The 22767-nt window shown below is 41.8% G+C and overlaps 1 protein-coding gene across 1 annotated transcript in view; it reads right to left on the minus strand.

Moving 5' to 3' along the window:
* Positions 1-22767, minus strand: part of plxna4 (plexin A4) — a 259476-nt gene that overhangs the window by 229548 nt on the left and 7161 nt on the right. The window lies entirely within an intron of this gene.

Genomic DNA, 22767 nt, shown 5'->3' on the forward strand with positions numbered 1-22767 from the left:
TGAGGCTGAGGTACTGCACCATTCTAAAAAGCTGGCATGTAGACACCGCTCGGGCGAACAGGATCATTTGGGGGGGGCGCAGAGAAGAGAAGTAAAGCATCGTCTCAGAGGAGGTGATCACAATGGCTCTGCACCATCTCTCTGCATGCAACCCTGCCCCTTTCCACCCCTCCTTGCTTTTCTGCTCCACTCGCCATGCACCTAATTGATTCTCCCCTTGGAGTAGCAATTTGCATGCTTTGGCGATTTCTCTCTTTTCTCCCAATAGGGCAGCTCACCTGCTGACACTGCTAGCAGAGAGTAAAGGACCATCTCTCCCTCTTTAAAGCACCTACATACACACACGTGCTTTCACACACAAAAGGCCGAAAAAGGTACAATTAGGGAAAAAATGCAAGCGGTTGCAGAAATAAGCTTCCCTGTGGTCCTCAGGTCATTTGCACACTCAGCATTGCACATGCAGCCATAACAAACACACACACACACTACATGAAATCAAACGACAATGAAACGGATGCACGATGGAGTAGGTAGAGCTTTTATAGCTGTAGTGTCAAAGCACTCAGCACACATTAAGACACACACCTGCACAGATTATCAAAAAGAAAATACAGCACTTCCTGGAAACATGGGGGTCCCCTATGTAAGTTCTGTACACCCAATGCCAGTGGTAAGCTGGGTATTATGACTAGTGATAAATACAATAACAACGTCATGTAGCTAAAATTACCACGTATTAAACTCCACAATATTGGCTTCATAGCATAGTGGTTTGATCCCATGAGGAGACACAATCTCTGGGGTTGTGTCAGTAAAGACATTCAGTGTCAAAATCTGCTAAATAAAACATGCTGAGCTACCTGCTGAGGCACCCCCTGTGAATAAGGGGACAGCCAAAAGTAGCTTAAATAAACTCCACGTTATTGAATCAAATCTGCCAGGATTGTTTAAAAATATAGGGTTGTATTTTTCTAGCATATACCAAGAGCACTAAAGAGATGAGTATGATAAAGCAACACCTAAAAAAGCAGCACAAGAAACGTCATCTTCTCTTATCATATTCAATTTATAGCAATCTGTGCACTGCTGTGTGAGCGTGTCGTGTGAAGACACGAAAAACTCTTGACGTGTCACTCATAGTGAAGTTGAAGTAAAATGCGAGGGCTTGTCTGTCACACTTCATGCACATCTTTTGACGGAAGAAAGGCAGGTTTGCAGAGCAACAGCACAGTTCTGCTCATTGCAAAGTTTTTAAAATAAAGATAAAAGTTTCAATATCATCTGCACTTGTTCTAACTACTAACAACACATTTTCCACATTGCTATTATAAATTTGCAGACTTTAAAAATCCGAATTCTTTTGGAAGCCTTAACCTTCAAGATCATTATGGACACTTGAATGCATAAACGATAGTGTTACCCAACATTATCTTGCCATGGAACTTATTTTACGTCTATACTCAAGCAATCATAAGTCACGGCGGTGTAAAATGCAACCTCACTGCAATCTCACCAATCTCCCCTCTATCTCCTGGCAGGCAGAGGGAGAAGAGCAGAACCTCTCAGCTCATGATAAGAGGACCAGAGAGGGTGATGAAAATGATAAAAACTGATATAGAGAGGTGGCATGGCTTCAGATGAGTGTGCAAAGAGCAATCATTACCATAGGTATGATAAAGACATAAGATGGGACAGAGAAATAAGCGGCCAAGACAGGAACATGGATAAAAAGCATGCAGTAGATTGGAATTCAGAGACAGACATAACAGACGTAGAGTGACCAACACTGCACAAAACACTATAAACAATGTAAAAATTAAATTAAAATTTTTTTTTAACAAAAACACACACATAAGGCAGTTTGAACAAAATAAAAAATAATTGGAGGATTTCTTTATTCATTTATATTTTTCTGCAAGACAACTGTGCTAAAACGGTTCCACTAAAAAGTTCTGACATTTCCAGGTCTTTACAATCTATAATCTATAGTTATATGTTATATATAAATAGACAGAATCGAAGGTGGCAAGTTGAAAGGAGACTAAATGGGAAGTGAAAGAGCGTGAAACATAGTGGAAAAATAAGGGGTAGATGCTTTTATATCACCTTCAAATCCATCATGAATAAAAAATACGGCATTCACTCACAAATGACATCCCCCCCCCCCCCCAAAAAAAAAGAAACAGTGAAAAAAGACTCCATAGTTTCCATTTAAAAATAAATTGAGAGCTTTACAAATAACAAACAAAAAATGGGGGGGAATCTTCATCAGCAGTACCCCGATATAACAGTGTATACCTCACAAATCTATTGCTGAAATGCAATTACACTCACTGACGGGTGGGGCAACCTTGTTTAGATGCCGTTTGTGAATGCCTGCTGATGATCAAGGTCCATTAATTAAAGCCTGCTTTAGTTCTGAGTGTGCGCACTCACACACAACATAGTTTATCTTGCTCTAGTTATGTGCCATTATTGTCCGACTTTTCCCTTACTGCCTCAGTATGCATGCTCATTTTAAACCTAGGTACAACAGGTGGTTAAAAGAATGAGAAGTAATTTACTCCATGACACCAATAACTTCTCAACTGTTATGCTTGCATTGCTAATTCAAATGTGTTACATCTACAGATAAGCAAGCAAATAAAGCAGATAGGATGAGAAAAGGTAAAGGAGACTTGAAGTTATGTGACCTAATTGTGTGTCTGGCTGCTCTGGGCTATCTGCCATGTAGAATTACACTACAAATATGAGTAAAGTAGCACACACACTGTTGCACACAATCATGTGTTTGCAGCTCCGTAGACATCAAAACCTGTTAAAGAATTCATGATCAACACTCTTTCTCCAGAACACACTTCCAGTATCGCTAAAGCTGTGGGCAAAAAACAACACTGCATGTGTGCGCCTGTGTTTGTGTGCATTATCTCCAGCTCTGTAACTCAAAAACAGAGTTTGAGCTCAGCATTTAGAAAAAACAATTGGTATGTTTCCATTGTCTCACTTTGCTTTGCCTTTAAAAGCTGTCAGGAACCAGTCAGAGAAGAAATCACATGATTACTATAAAACAACAACGTAAAAGGCAAGACATACTGAAACTGTCATTTACATTACATTCATGCATTTTCACAACCTAATTGTGGTATCTTGCTTTCAGGGAAACTGTTGAATGAGAAGAGGAGATGAAAGAGGATTGAGAAATCAGAGAAGCAGTGAGGAGATATGTGTGCATCCTTGTCATGGCTACACATCACAAATATGCAGGCAAACAAAAAAACAAAACAAAAAAAAGAGTTTTTACCTGCCTTTCATGCACACAGTGTGGCAGTCTGAAATTTTTCTCAAACCTCAAACAACCCACAGACAGGAAGTAGCGTTGCACCAGTGTTTTGACCAAGCATCAGCATCTACCCTGCACATATGCCCTGCTGGTATGAAGTTTTATTTCACGTCAACTTGCAAAACCCAAATGTTCCAAGATAGTATGATAAGTAAGAAATAGTATGATAACTTAACACACTATCTTTGAACATCTGGGTTTTGCAAGTTGATGTAAAACAAAATTTATCCACCTTTTTTCCACTTATGCCCTTCAGGCCAACTTTGACACCTATAACTAGTTTAGAACCACCAGTTACCTCTCAACATACTTTTGGACTAAAGGAGGAAGCTGGAGCACTGAGAGAGAACCTATGCAAGAGTGGGGAGGCCCCAGCTTGGATCAGAAACCAGGACCTTTCTGCTGTGACGAAACAGTGACCACTACACCATCATGCTGCCCAATTAGTTAACATATAAGTAAAAGTGTCACTTTTACTCATGAAATAGATAACAAAAAATAAATAAATAAAAAATAAAAGTAACAAAAACACATCTTATCATTGGATGATGTAAAGCTAATTTCAGGGACAACAATGTTAAGCGAAACCATCATGGATATGACAGGAGCCACTTTGCTTTGCCGACAACTGTGTAACGGAGAGGCCTGGCTAGAGATGACAATTTACGGAGACAACAAAAAGCAAGCCTCAACAGAATAATCTTCTACTATTTATAGCGTGACAGGGGGCATTTATGTTGAAGAAATGACTTGGAAATGAAGAAACTGTCAAAGCCTTTGGTAAACAGCTTAACTTCTCAAAGAGTAAAAATGCTCAAAAATAATAACTGACAGAAAAACACTAAATCAAATGGGATTAGGAGATTATGAGTGAGTAACATGGGGAGTAATTATAGATAATTCATTATATTCTAGAGAAAACAATGTTTCCAGATTGTTCGGATAATTTTTCACAGGATCAAAGGGGGAGGGGGATGGATGAATGACAATACATACATTTATCAAAGGAACGGGCAGTGATGACAATGATTAAAGACAAGTAGTTTGTTCACTTGCCTAAAATGTAGAGATGATGGGATAATTTCAGAATGGACAGATGATTTTAAGTCACTATTGCTAAAAATGGAAATAATCATCATCCTTTTGTGGCTTTGGCTTAAGTGGTAGCGGTGTTAGCCATTGCTCAGTCCACTTGTGTCCCCTTTTTTCATGTAATATTGGTGTGTATTGTTGATTTATATCAGCTGGCAAGGCTGGGCATAGCAAGGATGGTGTTACAGGCTAAGGCCCCTACAAGCACAGCATCAGGCTATACATCCACTCTTGCCTGTCCACTCAATCTGACTGCACAGATCTATGGGAGGCTGTTAGTGCTAATGGTCAAGGTGGTTTGGATTGGGTGTGAGATGTGATGTACTGTACTGTAGTAGCGCAGTGAAAAAGGGCACTACTACAGAAGTAGTGGTTGCGCACAGCTGCACTTGTTTTTTTTTTTTTTTGGTTTTTTTTTTTTTTTTTTTGGCCTGTCCCGTTTGGCTCTTTTGCCCTCAGAATTGTTGTCTAAAGGCAAAGAAAGATGCCCAACGGATTTACTTTACCAAACTGACCATCCCAGCCTTGCCGTAATGGTCCATTTGATTCACCTTTTATTGTTTATTTTATTTTCACTTACTGAATACGGGACAGACTTGACTGGGGGAAAGAAGGGGAGAAAGAAAGAGGGAAAGAGAAACAGCTGAGAAGAGGGACGGGGGAGAAGGGCAAAAGACAAAAACCAACAGAACGGGCAGAGAAAAAAAAAATGCATATATCAATCACCTGGATCACCTGCTGAGAAAGAAAAAAGAAAGCAAGCAGAAGAGAACAAGAGTAATAGAATAAACAACATCACAATGATATATGGGAATATGACAGTAAATACTAAATGTTAAACATTATTGTGCAGCACATAAGATCAACAGAACACAGTGTGCTTTGAGGTAGGAGCCAAAAAGGGTGTAGTTTGTGGGTGTGATCACCCGTGTGTACACCTGTGAGCATGGACGCGCTTGTTTTTTGTTTTTTTTAAAAGGTTCCTTCATGTAATAATCTGCTAGAGGGTGTGGGGGGGCCACAGCCCCGTCCTCCAGGGCTTGAAGCAGGTGTGGAGGAGATCAAAACTCCAGACATCCAGAGGCCCCCAGAACACAAGAGACCAAGGAAGACCAACAGAGGGGCAGCTGCGCCACTGTCCCGGAAAGAGCTGAGGAGAGTCCCAGATGAGGGCTCACTCAGCAGCCGCGGAGCAGAAGCCAGGGGGAGTTGCAGTGACGCGCCCGTGAGCTCCGCCGGCAGCCAGCTGCGCCTGAGTGACCGAGCCCCAGGCCGAGAGGCTGGGGGCACCCCACCTCCGAAGTGGCCCGAGCGAGCCCCAGGCTCCAGGCCCCGATAAGCGGCCGCCAAGGAGTGAGCCGGTGTGTACCTGGACGCCCATCCCCGGACACAAAGAACCACCAACGCACCGATGTCTGAGGGGGTCCGCCACTGGCAGGGGAAGTGGTGGTAGGGGGAGATAGGCCTCCAAACCTTGGAGGGCCTGAGATGTCCCCAGAGAGGTGGCGCCTGACACCCAACCTGACATATAGACACAGACATACAGGCACACACAGATACAAACATCCATTCCCACCCTCATGCTCTCATATGCACTTACTCCACACTCAACCAACGTGGAGACAGACATAAAGAGACGCTGTACACACGATCACACTCCCCAAGCGTACTCTACAAACCGGGTCTAGGTGCCCCCGCCCCTGGAGGGGGGAACTGCACCCAGACCCAGGTGGTGTTTCCCTTTTCCCTGCGGTGGGGGGAGGCAGACCGCCCCGACTCCGCAGCAGCAGGAAGGCTCCACACTCCAGACCGCAGTCGGACGGCCAACTCCTCCTCCTAGCCCCCCTGCTCCAGCAGGTCGCAGAGAACGGGGGTGAGAGAAGACTCCAAACCTCCCTCCACCCGCTCATTGTAATGTTGATGCATGTGTGTTCTAAGGTGCATTTAAAACCCAGGAGGGCATGGAGCTACCTGCCAGAGAGCAGCAGGTAAGCGCATGGTCCCTCCTGCTAGCCCTCAATGTCTACGTGTATTTAAAATTGAGAGGTGGGCAACGATGCCAGGGGTGGGGTGTACACCCTGATGGTACTTTGGACTCCGTGTATCGTGCCCACCCCCAAGATCCTATATGTATGTGTAATGAGAGTGTGAGTAATGTGAATGTCTAAGTTGTGGGATAAAATTGAGGCAGAGGCAGCCAGAAGGGGACAGAGGGGGGGGGTAGCCTCCTCTGCACCCTGGTGACATACCCCTACTCCAAGGCCCTGCATGTGTGGGTGGTTGTGGTGGAGCGGGAAGAGGGAGGCAGCTGGAGATGGGGAGGGAAGGAAGGGAGGGGCAAGTGACCCCTCCCTGGGGCCAGCTCCCCCGCTGACCCCAGTAGGCACCCCCATACTCCGCGACCCGCCAGGGAAAGGGGGCCCAGGCCCATCCAGACCGGGCCCAGTGCAGCAGCGCCGCCCGGCCCCACAGAGCCCGGGACAGTCCACCCAACCCCACCACAGAGAAAACTGCACCCACCCCACCATCCACTCATCTTCCAGACTACATAAGACAATAAACACCCAGGCTGAGATCTTCCTCCACCTCTCCTGTATCTCCCCCTCCTGCAGAGGGAGCTCCTGAGGAGAGGAAAGCTCCTGCAAGATGTGACAATCTCCCCCACCAGTTGAAGAGCCCCCCAGGTGGCTCGACGCACCGGCGGCACCCTGCTCCAGGGCTGGGCCCCCATGCACCCACCCGCCCACAACCCCGGCAACACACCAACCAGGACCCAAGCCCCCGAGGCCCGGTCCGGGTCCCAGCCCAGAGACGGAGCGCCCCCAGAACCTCACGCCCATCCCGGACCCACCCAGGGCCAGCCAGGCTACCAGGTCAGTAACCCACGTCCGTCAGCACAGACCCTCCCCTAGCCCCACTGCACGCAGCCGCGAGGAAACAGTCACCGGAGAGCCAACAGAGCCCCTAACCGGACATGACCGCTACCCCGGGTTGAGCCCCCCAAGGAAGATGCCTCCGGGGAACCCCCCGACGCCCTAAGCCTGTCCCTACCCCCACACCAATCACAACAGTGAAGGCGGGACCAAACTATGACCCCCCACCCCCACTAGGTGATGGAGCTGATCAAAGGAGCCCAGAGCAATTGATCTGATGTGGTGGCAGAGGCTGTATCAAGACTAATGTAATCTAATAGATAATTTCTATATTGGTTAGAATTAAGATTATTTTTATTTTTCCAGTTCATGAGGACTGTTTTCTTGGCTATGCATAGGGCAGTGAAAACCATATGGGCGATATTCTTTTCTGAAGTGACATTATCTAAGCTGCCCAACAAACACACTAAGGGGGAAGTTGGAATGTTACATTTCAGACACTTCGATAAGTCTTCACATATCTCGCGCCAAAACTTCTGAACTGGTGGACAGAACCAAAGAGCGTGGATATAATTGTCCGGTGAATTGTTTTGGCAGTGTGAGCAGTTGTTGGTAGACGTAAAGCCCATCTTGAACATCCGATGACCTGTATAGTGCACTCTATGTAATATTTTGTATTGAATTAATTGAAGACTGGGATTTCTAATTAGATGAAAGGTTTTTAAGCAAATCTGAGACCAGAAGTTTAGGTCTAAGTTAACTGATAAATCCGCTTCCCATTTTGCAATAGGAAGTGATATTGATTCATCTGTTTTAGAAAGCATTCTGTATATTTTGGATAGTAATTTGGGGGGTTTAAGAGTAAGAAATTGAACCACACTTGGTGGTGTTTGTAGTTCAACTTGACCCGGTTTAAATTTCTTTTTTACTATGGATTTAATTTGTTGATATTCTAAAAATCTTTTCTTGTTGATCCCATATTGTGTAACTAGTCCGTCAAATGAAATAAATTCTGTTCCTTCTAGTATATGTTCTAAATATTTGATTCCTTTATCACTCCAATCTGAAAAGTTTATCATATTATTGTTTTGTAATATGTCAGGGTTGTTCCAGATAGGTGTACGTTTGCATGGGATTAATGAAGACGCTGTCAATTTTAGAAACTCCCACCATGCTGTCAGAGAAGAGCTGATGTTGATGCTTTTAAAGCATTCATGTCGTTGGATGTTTGAGCTGATAAATGGTAGGTCTGAGATCTCTAGATTATTGCAGAGTGCTTGTTCTACATCTAGCCAAGGTTCATCTAAGAGGGTGTGTTTTAGCCATCCTGAGATAAACTGAAGCCTGTTGGCTAAGAAGTAGTGCTGAAAGTTAGGCAGTTCTAGTCCTCCTTTATCCTTGGTCTTTTGTAGTGTTTTTAAGCTTATACGTGGGGGTTTATTTTTCCAAAGGAATTTGGACATACATGAATCTAGAGATCTGAACCAATCTTGTGGCGGTTTAGTTGGGATCATTGAGAATAAATAATTTATTTTTGGTAAGCGGCAACCCTTCCCATGAGTGATATGGGTAGACATTTCCATCTAGCCAGATCATCTTCTACCTTCTTTAAAAGTGGGATATGGTTTAATTTAGTTAGATCTGCAAGCTTGGGAGAAACATTAATACCTAAATATTTTATATTTCCCGATTGCAGTGGTGTAGAAGAGGAATTATGGAAGGAGCAATTAATCGGTAGGACTGTAGATTTTGACCAGTTAATTGAGTAATCTGATATTCTTGCAAAAGAGTTTATCAATTCAATCACCCCAGAGATATTGGTTTGTGAATTTTGGAGAAAGAGTAACACATCATCCGCATAAAGGCTGATTTTATGTTCCACGTTCTTGCATTTTATGCCCTTAATTACTGAATTCTGTCTAATTGCTGCTGCTAGTGGTTCAATAAAAATTGCAAATAGTGAAGGGGAGAGTGGGCATCCCTGCCTGGTGCCCCTCAAGAGACAGAAGCTGGAGGATGTCTGGTCATTTGTTCTAACACAAGCTGTTGGGGAATTATATAATATTTTTAACCAGTTTATGAAAGAGGATCCAAAACCAAATTTGTGTAAAGTTGCAAATAGAAATTTCCAGTTAACTCTGTCAAATGCTTTTTCTGCGTCTAAAGCTGCACTTGTAGCATTGTTAATAGCAAAGTGTATGCATTTGTGTATGTATGAGAACCAGTGTGGGACTGGAACTTTGAGAGCACACAGATGAGAAAGACAGGAAGAACAGAAAGAGACAGTGACACAGAGGCAACTAGAAAACTAGCAGACAGAGATGTGTGTCCCAGATCAGTGGATGTACTGACTGGAGTAGAACTCTCCCCATATTAAACATGCCCCCCTCCCCCCTCGAAAACTCAACCCACCCCTCTCCCATGCTGAGCCCTTGTACTGATCAGAGGAATGAGCGTCACTCTGCATTGCAGCCACACACTGGGACTGGAGGAAAACATAGCGTTGCTACACTCACCCAGCAGAACCCACAAATGCACAAACACACACTCGCGCACACCCCCACTCCAATCAACTCACAAACCTCCGGACCACAACACAGCACGACATACGCTCTGACTTTACACTTCTGCATAAAAAAAAATCATACCAACACTGCAAATGGAGAGTAGCATTGCTGGCAAATACCCAGCTACACACGTTCAAACTGAAAAACAACTGTGTGCAAGGTCTGTTGATATGTTGATGTATATGCATGCTTTTGCACTTCACATTTTAATTTCTACAATGTTAGAAATAGTATTAAGAAAATGAGTTTACAGCTTGACCATCTTATGACACAGTTTATAACCCTCGCGCTTTATTGCCAGTTCTGACAATTCCTCAATTTGATTAAAGAGTTTGTTTAAGGTATGACAGTCTGAATTTGTGTTTTGAAACTGTTATTTTCCTGTTATTTTTAAGGTGGTCTTGAGCAATAGTTCTCCAGCAATATAGCCTCAAAATTGCATCAAAATATTTCAAGGGGATTTTTGATAATGATATTTCTCATTCACTGCAATCACTGATAAAAATAAATAAATACTTTCATCAGTGATTGCTACGGAGCCCTGCAAGGGACATGGGAGAAAAAAAAATTACGATGAACTTTTGCGAGATCTCGCAAAACTAACTCGGGTCGCAAAACTTTTGCGAGATGAATTCCAACAATGGCGGCAGCTACTTAGTTGTAATATTACGCTTTCTGGGTCACTTTTAAGATATTTTGAGGCGTGAATGTAGTTGTGTAAACGTCAAATATCTGCTTGGTTTACAAGACATCACATATTTGCAAAAGTGCTCCGACGTTTTCGGAGATCTGACACCCACCATCTCGAAGCTAACGGAAGGTCAAGACCTACTACAGCCGGGAGGAACACCGCTCTCCTGGCACATCGTGCCTCGACCTCCGGGTCGGCTTCGAGACCAGCAGGTCTTGGAAAAGTTTTGCGAGATCCCGAGTTTGTTTTGCGAGATCTCACAAAAGTCCATCTTAATTTTTTTTTCTCCCATGTCCCTTGCGGGGCTCCGTAGATTGCAGCTGGCAGGCAGCAGCCTTTATTAGTGCAAATAAGGTGTGAATCTATTGCCACAAGGTGCCAGGAGGAGCAGCAGCGTTATAGTGCAGTTGTAGTAACACAGCAGTATATACAGTAACACATTATAACATAAATGAAAGCACAAAGGCAGCCTAGGTAGTGTTTTCAATGGAAATTAAGGTAAAACTTAGCAATGTGTGTAACTAGTTGAGTAGATATTTTAAAAATGCTGCCCCTGCTAGAAGGTGCCAGAAATAGTAGTCCGTTAAAGGTGTTATTCCTATTTTATTAATGTACATCAACAACTACCAGTTTAGCAATGTTACGATGCCACCTCTTGCTCTCTCAGTGAATGAAGGTTGTAAATGAGGAGAGGAGAAAGTAAACAGATAGCAGTTATGCTAACCAACGTGTTTCTGCAGTAATTTCATGAAAAAAAAATGTTTTAAAATGACAGCTGCATGTAAATTTTGTCAAAATAAATTGCACTGCATTATAACGAAGCAAACAAGGCAACACGTAACCATGTTCTGCAGAGGGATGTGAATGCTAGCAAGGGAGAAAACAAGGCTAGTGCTGCTAAGGTTAGCAAAAGTTTGGATGCTATTGAAATAACTCCTTTTTGTGCTACTGTTGCTGTCAGATATGCCTGGGCTTATCTTATCGTTGCTGTGTTTGCTAGGAAATATAAAGACATGGCATCTGTATCATTGATATCATGATATGACATTTGTTGGCACGTTTTATTAAATCCCTACGCCTATTTCTTAGCAAAATGGAAAGGTTCAAGATGTTTGCACTGATGTGTACATGAACACTAATGTGTACAGAACACAGACAGACCTGTATGTATGGCCATGTCTTCAATGGACTTTAGTTCCCCAGCTACAATTACTTGTTTTAGATCCAGGAGGCAAACCTCCTTCTGCACTTTAACATATAATAACATGTTGCTTGTAAAAGAAACACAAGCTAACAATTGCTCCAATTCAAAAACAGTAATTAAAAACTATTACTTTGGGAGGCAGTTACAAACCTGTTCAGAGCCATGAATAAATCAGCGTTGCTAAATTTCATTATTATTGTTATTAAGCACAGCAAGAGAAAATTAAGAATAATTATGTAGCTCTCACTTACACACACACAAACACACACAAAGGAATAGACAAAAATTTAAGCAATGATTAAAGAGGGCTCAAGTCCAACATTTCTATCAAGCTAAGCTAACCCCTGCTGATACAAAAAAAACAAAAAACAGATGGAATACCCATTTCTCTCAAAGTAGCAGTGGAAAGGGAAAACAAGGAGGACACAGAGGAAAGAGAGAGAAAGCAGGGTGTCCTTGGTGTTTACATCAAGACATGGATTAGCAGCATGGATTACTGTCACCAGATACCCTGTCAAGATCAGGGTTAGGAGGTCTAATCCACCACAGAGCTGTTGATATTACAAAGAAAGCCTTGGGATTGTACTGTCAACTGGGTACATATCACATGAATGGAAGATAACTGACTGAGAGATTCAGACTTTATAACCACAGATGTAGCAATCAGCAGTGTTTACAAGCATCAAGGCGCTGTAAACAATGCATTTTTTAATTATTAAAAGCAATAACTGAGTTTTTAAAACAGCAGAAATGACCCCCCTACTCATTTTGTTTAAAGTAGATTTCTTATTCTCATTTTCAGCTCCATGTTTTAATTCTTGGACTGAGTGATTCAGAGACTTCTCATTGCCTTGATGCATATCCACAGTTAAACCAATGACTTTCACTCACACACCACATAAAACACTCTTTATATACTGCATGTCGTTGTTAGCAGGTATACATGCGAGAAATGCACTAAAATACCAAATCACTAGTCACTGTGTTACCCGGAATACCAGCACAGAAAACTTGGCAAGTAATTCTGCTAGCATAATAAATTTCAAACTATTTTAACACCTCTAAAAACAGCCTTCAAGAGCTTAGCAACACTGTAAATATGCCCACTCGCTTCACTGAAACTGCAGTCAGAAGCCGGTCCAGTTATCAATACATGGCAAACATCTCTGTGACATAATGTTACCCAGTAGCTTCCGGTTGTCATTCTCAAACACTGCCGTCATGAATGGAACACACTTGTCTTTTGCCTTTTGCCTTGCACTAAATCCAGCTTTACAATGGGCTATGTTAGCTAAAGAGTCCTCGTTGCGTTTGCATGAATAAAGAAATGTTTAGGCTTTTGGCTTTTACCAAAAAAAAAAAAAAGGTGGTATTGGTGATTTTTTTTTTTTTTTTGGGGGGGGGGGTCTTTTAAATTCTTCTATAGAACACAGCCAACTTACTTTTACTTCACTATTAAATAGATAGGGGTACCATAATGTGAGCACAGCTTCATATGGTCATATAAAGAAACCTCCTCCTTAAAGTGAAGCAGACAGATTATATATTACTAATAGGGAAGACTGGGGGTAACTGTAACATTTTCCCTTTATAACTCAGAGTACTTGAAATACACTAGTCATCTTTTGATGAAAGGAACATATGTATGTGCGAATAGTACAAATAGAAGTAAGTAAAGTAAATAAGGGCAATTATAACACTGAATAAATATATCTTATTAATCATTTACATCTCAAACAAAAAAAACTGCAACGTAATCACATTACTGTAGAAGTATCTAATAATGTAACTTAAAAATGTTTAGGCTGTATTCTCTCATTTAGCTGTCAGGTGTTGTAGCTCAAATATTTGACGATAAAATCTAGAGAGAGAATCCTAATGAGCATGTGCAGGATAAGCATTTTTACTGTAGGTTGTTTCTGCTGCATTACAGTTGCCCCATTACAACTGGCCCAGTCTCCCCCACAGAAGTAACATGTATATGTTTTGCTATACTGATCCATTTTAAGTGTGAGGTACTCGAGTTGTGTCACAAACTTTCTGCTTTCTCAGACTGAGTGTCTCTACTTTCTTTTCATGCTCCTAGAGTGAGTAAGAGCATTTCAAAGAAGGGGTCTAGGCAAAGATCCAACTGAAGAACCCCTCTGGATTTTAGAGAAATAGCTGACATCTGCCCATCCCCACTCCTTGCTCAATCTCTTTCATTTTTTGCCACTCGTTCTCTTTTCCTCTTTCACATCTGAGACTTACAAATCCTCCTTAGTGGGATGGCGTTCAATCGTGCTCATTTTTCTAAACACACGCTCTGAGTCGGCCCCTCAAGAATGTTTTCTGTGCAGAAAATAATCTGTGCATTGTGTCTTCAGTTACAATATCATTCATGGCTTTAGTATAACACTCAAAACAGTCCTTGGATCCAAAATAAGGTCACTCAGAAAACATACTCACATACACACTGATAAACTCTGCACTCACACACATTCTTGGCTCGGGCTGGGCCATTGTGCAGTGGGTGCTGATGCGTGCTGTGATTGGGAGAGTGTGTTATCGGTCCAGATCAAGAGGCTCTAATGTCATTAGGACTGTTGAGGAGCCCACTGGCCTGTCATCAGCACATTGCTCGTTAGACTGTGTATGACTTCCTGAATAGGAGGGGCTTTTGGGTTTCACATAGAGCAGCGACCACAAAAGGGTGAACTTAATGAATCTCTAATCAATTATAGTCCCCACAATGATTAAGAACCCATTAAGGATTGTAATCAGACGATCCCTGTTAAGAAACCCATGATGAAAGAGCGTCATCGCTATTTGTTAATTAACTGCAAAACACAGAATAACAAAACAGCAGTTGAAATAGATTTAAATGATAAATAAAAGGTTGAGTTGAAGATGACTGTGGCAAACTTTCAAGTATGATTATGCAAAGAGTAAAACAGGGCTTTAATGTTTCCCTTTAATCTATATTTAAAAGGAAGCATGCATGCAGGAGTTGATGATTTTGCATTAAGATATAGGCATGTTGTGACACATCAACTTACTCTGAATCAAAAGGAGATATTTTGCTGTAATTACAATTAATGCAGCCAGGAATCCTCCTTCTTAAAGGGTGTTGCTAGGCACTGTCTGACAGCCGCTTTCATAGAATAAATTCAAAGGCTCTAGCCTTTTTTTCCACCATTTCTCTCTCTTTCCCCCCCAATTCCCTTATTCCCTACTCTAACGAGCAGACAGGAATGCAGGGCCGTGTATCTGCTCTCACTTCCATCAGCTGCCGAATGGCACCACCTTAAGTCCTCCTCTTTCTCCATCCATCCGTTTTTCCTTACCTGTACCTCTTCTCCTCCCAGCTCCTCCCTCAGCTCTTCGGTTATTTCACGAGCCAAATTCCCCCCCCCCCTCTCCTGCTCTCTTTATCTGTCTTTTGCCTCCCTCACCCTCTCTCTCCAGCTCATCCCTGGTATCCCTTTCTCCTCTCAACACAGTAATTAATTATGAGTCGTAGTTTGCTCGAAGCTGAAATGACTGTGGATATTTTTGCTGCGGTATGAGAAACACTGAAACAAGACACTTCAATGTAGCGTGCTCTGTGTGTTTTGGTTAAAGCGAGTGAAATGGGTTTGCTGCTACCTTTAAGCCAGGATCTGTGCTGTGCTGCTGCTCATCAGTAACTTTGCAAGTGCTCTATCTCAAGCTCTTTCAATTGAAGCTCCTCACCGTCACACCAGCATGACCAAAATTACCGTCCAACCTTAGCTTTTCATAGATAACACATAATGAATGTCGATTGCCGAGGAGAAATAATTGCATTTTAGAAATGTCAGAGATGCTTGATGTGATTAAGAAATAGTTTGTTACTTAGTTCATCAAATAGAAAGCAGGGGCAAGTTATTATAACTGTTTATCTTATGTAATAATGTCAGCCGATGTAATTTTAAGATGTTTGTTGCAAAATATTAATGAAGTTGTCGGCACGGCATTAACAGCTGCACGAACACAGGCACCTCTGAGGTTTTAATAATCGCTAATCAAGTCTCACTGAGTTGTGATAAGACTTCACTTCCAACAGGGGTGGCATCCTTAAAGGTCTTTCACATTAGCACCCCTTCTCTTTATCCCACCTGTGTCACTGAGCAATATCCGAGCGTGCCAGTGCCACTTACGCAGGTAATAAATCAGGAATTATAACACTTCATTTTGCAGATGGCAGACTATAGACCTCCAGTCATTATAAACAGTATACTCTAGCTACAGACGATGATGTTTAGGGTTATACTTGCATCAAATTTACAGGAATTTATGAGGTTTATGTAAAAAAAAAAAAAGAAAGAAAGAAAGAAAAAATGTTCATTTACAGAATGCATATACACAAAACATGCATGTTACATGTAGTAAGCAAAGCACATCAATCTGACACTTTGGTAGTAGTCAAATGCATATGAAAGCAGCACAGCTTCAGTCTGGTTTCAAACACTGTTTCTTCCTGGCAAGATGTTCCAGTAACAAAGACCACAAGAGTCTGAACAGTACCAGGGTCATGAAAATAGGACACACCAATTAAATAATTAATTATACCTTTACTTTCCTGTTATTACATGCCAAAATGCTTGCTGTGAAAAAGCCTGATCATGCAACATGCAGGCACACTTTGAGTACTCACTCACAATAGATCAGACCTTAAGAAGAGACTGATCTATAGAGAGACTACTGATGCCTTGAGGGAAAGCACATGTAAATTGTCACCATAATATTTAAATACATTAACAAGGATAGAAATCTAACACTGCTGGTAGAACAAAGCCAATCACAGAAGTGTCAAATAGTCACAACAGCACCAGTGCACACAGCTACACACCAGATACTACCCTATAGTACTTTAAGGACAGTAGAGTCAGTCAGACTTAAAATGAAAGTATCTGCTCATATGTAAGTCAAGTTCTGTAATTCACATCAAATAGGGGCCGCTATCACTGACATCCCATATGCTTTATCATGCACTCAGACACCGAGACACTGCTGGCATCCATCAGGACGGTGTTTATTTTCAGGTGCTTACAGCTCTTGTGGCACCAAAGAAGAAAAAAAATGAAGAGACTATTACGCCATGACAAAATAACTTCTTAAGTCGCCTGTTGACTAAATCGGGTTTCCTAGCTGAGTCTCCGTGCAGGATCAGACCTGGCCCAGTTCAGATGTTTACTCATGACAGTTTCTTTCATTCTTTACATTCATACCTCTGTCTCGTTCTCCGTCTAAATCCTGTGTGACCCGCATGCAGCCTCTTCTTTCCTTTTCTTCCTGTCTCTCTGTTCCGGAGATAAAACAGACTTGACCTCTGAGATTAACTTCTTAGACATGAAAGCTTGATAATTTAGAAGGCTTTGTGGTGATTACACTAAAATGGGAAAAAAAAAAATCCAGATTTCTTTTTCTTCTCTGATCTCTCCATCTGTTTCTGCACTATTTCTTCAAAAACTGATCTTTCAGGTGTGCATGTGTATAAGGTGCATGTGTGCTCTGTTAAGCTTGGTATAAAGGACAAGGAATGAACTATTGGACAAAACAAAATTATTAATCCATCCTATTGTAACCCACTCCATCTCGCTGTCTCTCTGCCTCACACACATATACACATCGCTGTAGCACCATGCACATCTGTGAGCCTCATCACTTCCGTGGATGATTTGGTTTGCTTAAAGCTCATGGATTACGGCTCTCCCTCGTAATCCATGGAAGAAAAGTCTTAAAGATCTCAGCTTCTGGTTTACTACGCACAGCTGGAACAAGGTCAGCTGACTGGCCTGTATTGAACTTGTTATTCTCTTTGTTTCTCTTGATTTATCTCCCAAAAAATGTATCCAGGCCCTGCTGATCTACTAAGCCAAGAGAAAAATCACTGTTATTATGATTAAACGATTACATAAAGTATCATTCTGAAATTATGCTCAAGTTAACCAATAAACATTATTTTTAATTTATACTTGGTGGTCTTTAATAAATAATTCGAACACCCACAATATGAGAGCGGCACAAGCTACCGCCTTACAAATGATCACCGAGTTGAATCAGCGTATTAAAGCACTAGAATCACAAGCTATGCATTATTGCTAGCTTCAACTAATGTGGCAACAGTCTGTTATTCAGAATACGGTTACTTTTATGTTAGAGAAGAGTCAAGGTGGAGTCAAAGCAGTGTGTGGAATTGCTGCGGTAAACAAACAAAGACATTTGGCTCAAAACTTCTGTGAAGAGATTGTCTTGTTGAGTCTCCTGCAGCTGAGTCGGCGTCACCTTTTCTGCCTCACAAGCTCCCTTTCCTCTCTGTGAACCCTGTCCTCGTATTCCCTCTGCTGCTGGACGAGGACAGCCTCACTTTCATCAAAGTCTCTCCCCATGCCAGCCAAAAGCCTGCGTTGGTCCTTGAATGTCTGCTGATGCCTGGGCTTCTTCAGGAGGACTTTAATCCTGTGCTTGCATATCCTACTAAGACTGCTGCTGCGACTTGATTTAGATCCCATCAGATTAGTGGAAAACGGTGCATGTCGGGAAGACACTTTGACTGCCTCAGTGGAAAACTAAATACTACATTCCATTTTAATGTTTTTTTGTTTTTTTTTTGTGAATCACAGCAAATAGATGTATCTATTAACAGCTCTAAATTCTGATAGAGACACTGATGTACTGTCATACAAAGGAACTTGTCATTGTCACATATCTCTGATTGTGTCTCACTCTTGACTTCACGGGTGCTTCAGTTAGAAAGAAAAATATAGCCCAGTCCCCACTCTTCTTCTAGAAACAGCACACGTCATACTTTGTCAGCCTGTTCACATGTCTATCCACTGTAAATTACCTAAGTATAGACCTTGTGGAATGGATGGAGAATATTGGGCATGCTAGCGAAGACAGAATGTCTACATCTGCAGAGACTTGCAGCCCAACCGTAATGGTCTGGGAAAACTGAAATATTAGCAGTTTGACAGCATGTGTCAGAAGTGCCCTTCTAGCTGCTGAGATATTCCATTTTTAAACACATTCAGCCAATGGTGCTGTACAACTAGTACTACCACAGACCGAGAGGTAGAAGAAGAAACGGTTGATAAATGAGCAGAAGTATAGAAGTGGATGTGTCACTTCCCTAAAATGTCAAAGAGAAAATGAGAAAATCATTATGATAAGGAATTGTGGTGATTAAATAACGTGATATTTTAGCCGCTCTGCAAACTAAACATGTTCACTCTTAATTCAGATTATTTCAAAACATGTAACTACTGTGGGCGCATGCATCACACGTGCACATCTGTGATTTCATGTCATTCTTTGACTGTTTTATGAAGAAAGCATGCAGTTTTTACACTACTAAGACTGAGAATGGCATGGTTTAATTGGTAGTAATTGCCAGTAATTGTCAGTAATTGCCAGTAATTGCAAGTAATTGTCAATAATGACAGTGCAGGGTCTCCTTTGGGCTTGTTATTAACATGTTGACAATGTTAATATCTAATTAATGAGTCCAATGATGCATCATGGGAGTCATTCATGCAAAAGAGTTTATGCACCCTGTGTAGATAAGCAGTTGTTGTTGAGGGTAATGCAAACACTAACACACAGCTTATATGAGCACCTAGCTAATAAATTTCTCCTGCTATGCTGTAGCTCGTTGAACTATGAGAGCTCAAATAAGGATAATTCAAAGAGTATAAACTAGAAGGACGGTGGAGCTAAAACCCTAGACACTAAGAATGATCTGAAAACTAGATGCAATGCTCATTAAAAGGGTTAATTTGGACATTTTAAAGTAATATTTCAAAGTATTTCATACAGTATGCAAAACAGACATAACTATGGGTGATTTCGAATTTGTTTTTGCACCATTACAAAATAAAATGTCAACCAAAATCTAATGTTTCAACGTGACTGAGGCATATAAACAGTTAAACGTGCAAAGGTGTGTGTGAATATGAAGAATGTGCAACATACACAAAATCCCTCCTGCTGCAGGATCCCTAGGGCATTTTGCAGTATCATCTTCCCACTACAGTAACATGACTTAACATGTCTTAAAACTTGTTTAGCGAAAAATGGTCAAAACTTAGAAAGATAACAGCTTTCTTCTACGTCTTGTGTCATTATTTGTTGGGTTAGATTGTGTAGTGACCCAGGACTCCACACACACAAAGAGAATCATTGCTGCCAAGAAGTTTTAAAAAGGTGGCCCCACATCAATAGTCTTGTTACACAGGACTTGTGTTGTCAACTTTTAACCATCCACTGGGATCAGGTTTCACAAAGCAGGAATACTCACTTTCCAGGACCGGGCTTATTGGCTGCCGAGATAGATGCCAAAGGAAGCACAGCTCTTAAGCACAGAGGCAGAGCTACCCTACAGATGCAGGACTATTTACAAATCCGCCAGCTGACATAAATTAAAATATGTCTGTGCAGAACTGCTGGACCCTAGTATAACTAATTTGTCTGCTGATTTTAGTCTCAGCGTATATGTTGTCAATATTCAGTGATATGAAAACTTTTTACAGATAAAATGCAGAAAAAGCAGCCACAGTTTGCCCAGTGGAGCTGCTCCAGCTCATTGGTTAACTACTCTTGGTACAAGAGTGCAAAGTGTGCATCAGAACTGACAGACGGTGGTGTTCAGCCGGGTGGCGTGTACATTGCAATGAATTTACATTAAAAAAGAAAATCTTCAGCTGAGATATGTGTGAGCGCCATCACAACAACTAAGATGTGGGTAAACTGAGTTTAGGCAGGTTTACACTTCATTACATGCCTTTCCACAACCACTCCCTTCCCTCTGCATGGTTCCCCTTAAACTTTCCTTCTCCCTTTAACTCCATCTTTCAAAGCCTACGGCATAAACACATCAGACAAGCTTTCTAGCCAGTCATCGTTCACAGTGGCAAGTGAGAGGATGCAAATTATTATCCAGCGTGTTACCCCTCTCTCTTCCTCCCTCTCATCCTCCCTTGCTTTCGTCTTTCCCCTGCTTGTCATGGCCATTTTTATACTTTGATTTTCTGAAAGCTTTACCTCATCTCATTGCTTTTTCCCAGAGACATGAAGAAAACCCTCTCACACACGCCGACTTACATATGGACAGAGACACACCACATAACTATCTGGTTGCCAGATTTGCCGGTGGGCCCAGAACAACCCAATCAAAGCTCAGCTGGAAGGACTGCCATGACAATGCATAACGGATGGACAAAAAAAGAAGGGGGAGGGAGAGATGAAAACCTTGTGCTTTCTCCAGTTACGTTTGTAGACTCGCAGAGAGAGGGGACAGCCTTTTTTTTTTGAGCCAACAGAGGGAAAAAGTGAGAGGGAGAATAGCTTGATGCAATACAACAAAGTGGCTAACCTTTCCTCTGCTAGTCTGTCAACTGGGGATTTGGAGCATTATGTCTACAGGAACTCCCAGTGCTCTGTGTGGGAGGTGGCAAAAAGGAGATGTGTGCTCAGTACTGAAAGGCTCTATATGCTCCAAATCAGCCACAGAATTAAAACCAGACAGGTGAAGTAAAGAACATTGATTATCTTGTTACAGTGGCACCTACCAAACTGTGGGATATATTAGGCAGCAAGTGAATAGTCAACTCTTGAAGTCAATGTGTTAGAAGGAGGAAAAATAGGTAAGTATGAGGATCTGAGCAACTCTGAGGGGCAAAGTGATGATGATTTGCTGCCTCAGCCACAGCATCTCTAAAACAGCAGGTTTCGTTTGCTGCAGTGGTTAGTACCTAGCAAAAATAGCTGAACCAAAAACAACTGGTTATAATGTAAATATAGCTCATTTACGCATGTATGGATAGGAGGCTTGTCCTCGTCATCATGCACATGCTGACTCCTGTTCACCACCTACAAATTCTACAATGGCCATGTCAGCAAAAGAACTGAACCATGGATCAAAACACATTTTTTATGTCATGTGGAAAGCCACAGGTGGGTGTATCATTTCCTTGGAAAAAAATAGCAGCAGGATACAATATGAAAAGAAAGGAAAGCCAGCAGAGATCGTATCACGCCCTGGGCAAAGGTTTAGCTGAGAAACCTTAGGCCTTGGCCATCATGTGGAGTTTGACATGTACCACTGACCTAAACATTGTTGCACACCATGTACATTGCTTTTTGTTAAAGGTATTCCCTGATGGCAAAGGTATACCCGGCAATATCCACCATCTCAGTCAGCAGGTTTTTTCCAGCTGAGTTTCCCTACTCTCTTAGCACTACCTTGAAGCTTACCAAAAGTTCTTTCCAGTGTGTCAATCATTTTTCTAACTAATCAATAAAAGATAGCTGCGGCCCTTTGGTCCATTCTGCTCAAGATGGAAGGATGGGAAAAAAATACCTAAGGGTATGACAAGTGCCAGACTACAAACACTCCAGCAGCCACTAACAAGACTCAGCCAATCCAATCAATATCTACAGTGACACAGTCATCACTGGTTAGAATATCAACAAGCATCAATGATCTTCCGATTAATATATTAAGAGATGATGTTCCATCTCCTTTTGGTGTCATATGAAAGGTAAGAAGCTCAGAGAATCAACAATCCGTGTTGCCTTAATGCCGCTTACTATTTTTCAAGGTAAGCATATGAGTAATTACAATTGCTGTGAAGGGGTTCTCAATTGACAAATCATGTTGCCATAGGAACAGTTGTGTGGGTAGCAGGTAAGGACGGTGTGAGTGACTATAGGGGAAAGATTTAACAGGACCTCATTTGACTGAGCTCCAGCATGCAGAAAGATTTCATTAAATCAGTTAATGATCATCAGTCCCACCAACATCACAGGGAAAGCGTGACAACGAGGAAAGTAAACCAAACAGATAATTAGCAGATAAATAGCTGAGGTGAGGTGCATGTCCTAAGTTTAACATTCTCGTGCAATCATCGCTTTTCGGAAAAGTTTAATCAAAGCAATCAATACGATCACACCGAAAGTCAGAGACTTAAAAGAATGACAAAGGAAAAAGGGTTTTA

Source organism: Rhamphochromis sp. 'chilingali', assembly GCF_963969265.1.
Source record: "Rhamphochromis sp. 'chilingali' genome assembly, chromosome: 7".
NCBI classification, from domain to species: Eukaryota; Metazoa; Chordata; class Actinopteri; order Cichliformes; family Cichlidae; genus Rhamphochromis; species Rhamphochromis sp. 'chilingali'.